This window comes from Tenrec ecaudatus, chromosome 15 (assembly GCF_050624435.1).
Source record: "Tenrec ecaudatus isolate mTenEca1 chromosome 15, mTenEca1.hap1, whole genome shotgun sequence".
NCBI lineage: Eukaryota > Metazoa > Chordata > Mammalia > Afrosoricida > Tenrecidae > Tenrec > Tenrec ecaudatus.
In genome coordinates, this window is record NC_134544.1 from 82,633,461 (window position 1) to 82,636,474 (window position 3,014).

Genomic DNA, 3,014 nt, shown 5'->3' on the forward strand with positions numbered 1-3,014 from the left:
TAAAATTGATCAATGGATCACGAGCGTGGGAAGGTGGTGGAGGAAGGGGGAAAAGAAGAACTTATATCAAGGGCTCAAGTAGAAAGAAAATATTTTGAAAATGCTGATGGCAACATATGTACAAATGTGCTAGACACAATTGATATATGGATTATAATAAGAGCCCTCAGTAAAATAATTTATTTTAAAAAATTCAAAGGCTTTTCATGGAAAAAATACAACTGTAACATGAAGCAAGTATAGTTCAATGTGCTAATATATTCATTAAAAAACTCACCAGCAAATATCATTCACTCCTAGAGGAAATACCCTACCCCACTTAAGAAACAGGACAAACATACATTTCCATTTTAAATATCATATTAAAAATTCTATAGTATTTTCTAGATAGACCAATCATAAAAGGAATACTTTTTAAAAGAAAAGAGGCTTCCAAAGAGAAGAAATACTAATTCCTCTAATAATCATAAATTAATGATATTTTACATAACAAGATTCCAAATATACCATAAATACTACAGTTAATAAATATATTTAAAGTTGTAGGCTACATTTCAAAACACAATAACTTTTGGCTTTAAACTCTCTAACCATTAACTGCTAATCTCCAGCTCCCAAACCATTATCCCTTACACCTTAATATGCTGAGTATCCTACACGGCACAGCACCTGAGACACAGTGGGGGATGTGCGACTGAGCTGACCTCACCACACTGAGGCAAAACACGGGGCATGCAATGGAGAGATGGAGTAAGCAGAGCAAGGAGGTCCCAATGGAGTATAAAGGATGGACTTTGGGGCCAGGACATGGCACCCCATCAGACTTGTTTGGAAAACACTCCTAAAGGTCAACAAACAGACCTTGAACTAATAACAGGCTTCTTTTTTTGCTGTCTTTTTGTTTTGTTTTTTTCTTTTTTTCTCTTAAATTTTGTATGTCAGTGGTTTTTTTGTTTGGTAGATTGTTGATGTTTTTGCCGTAGATGCCATGTTTTTATGTACCACTTTGGTGCTGTCAAAGCCATTCACATTTTTATGCATATATTACTATATCTGCAGGTCCACCTAGATAAAATAGTATGGACAAACAATGTAAGAAGAAAATAATGGAACCAACTGTCCTGGAGGGACATGAGAGTGTGGGAGGTAGGGAAAGGGAGGAGGTGTTGGCCAACCCAGGGACAAGGGAACGACTGGTTCAAAACCAGTGGAGGGAGTGGATGGGAGGACTGGTAGGGAGTGACCAGGGGCAAGGTAACAGAGGAATTACTGAAGCCAGAATGAAGGCTGCACATGGTAGTGGGGCAGGAGCAAAACATAAGGAAATAGAAGGAAATAGAGGAAAGGAGGCAAAGGGCATACATATAAGCGTAAATACAGACATGTACATATGTAAATATATTTATGAATATGGGGGAAATAGACCTATTTGCATATATTTATAGGTTCAGTAGTAGGGTAGCAGGTGGACATTGGGCCTCCTTGCCTAGATTCCCTCAATACAAGAGCACCTTGCTCAGCTAAATGGTCATTTCATGATACCTACCTTCCCAACATGATTGCTGAAGACAGACACATGCATAAGCAAATGTGGTGAAGAAAGTTGATGGTGCCTGGCTATTAAAAGATATAGTGTCTGGGGTCTTAAAGGCTTGAAGACAAACAAGCGGCCATCTAGCTCAGAAGCAACAAAACCCACAGAGAAGAAGCACACAGCCTATGTGAACACGAGGTGTTGAAGGGATCAGGCAGCAGACACCAAGGAACAAAAACGACCATTGTGTGATCTCCTTCCCCACATAAATGCTGAAGACGAGTGTATACATAAGTAAGTGTGGTGAAGAAGGCTGATGGTGCCTGGCTATTGAGAGATATAGCATCTGGGGACTTAAAGGCTTGAAAGTAAACAATTGGCCATCTAGCCCAGAAGCAACAAAGCCCACATGGAAGCAGCACACCAACATGTGTGATCATGAAGGGCCTAGGGGATCAGGTTTCAAGTCATAAAGGCAGGGGAAAAATTAAAATCATGAATGAGGGGAGCGTGTAATGGGGACCCAATGCCCATCTGTAGACAACTGGGCATCCCTTACAGAGGGGTAGTAGGGAGGAGATGATTCACTCAGGGTTCAGTGTAGCAATAAGGAAGTACAGATGGGAACTGGAAACACAGGGGATCTAGGACAGATAAACCCCTCAAGACCAAGGGTGAGAGTGGTGATACCAGGAGGGAAGGTGGGCTAGAAAGGGGTAACCGATCTCAGAGATCTACTTGTAACCTCCTCTCTGGGGGATGGACAACAGGAAAGTGGGTGAAGGGAGACACCAGGCACTTTAAGATAAGATAAAAAATAATAACATAAATTATTAACAGTTTATGAGGGAGGGGGAGGGAAAAAAGGAAAATGAGCTGATTCCAGGAACCCAAGCGGAAGGCAAATTTTGAGAATGATGAGGGCAACGAATGTATAAGAGAGCTTTGCACAATTGATTTATGTATGGATTGTGATAAGAGTTGTATGAGCCCCAATAAAATTATTTAAATAAAAAAATATTTGGGTCCATGTCTCTTGGAAATTCCCGTGAGCTAAAATCTTAAGCTCACAAGACATACTACAAGTAGGAGCTCTATCTTCATCCCCAAGCTGGAAAGTGGTCAATTCCAGGGACACCCTGTGTGTCCAGTGACAGGAACTCCCACTCACAGCACACTGGGGCTCTCCACTTCTGAAGACCTAAGTCCTCGAAGAGTTACTCCTGATAACAACAGCAGGCCACACTCTCTCTGATGCTGGCCTGGAAATTAATACCTTTGAGTTCAACCCCAGGGATTTCCAGAGGCAAAATGCAATGTTCCTCCTTTGTAGGAAGCATCCGGCTGATCAAGGTGTTTACTAATTTAGTCCCCTGCGTCTCTGTGTCTCTGCAGACAAAAGCATTGCAAAATGACTTGTTATTTGTGACTTTGCTGCTAAAAGCATTGAGGGATAACTCAGTTATTTACGATCTCTTTG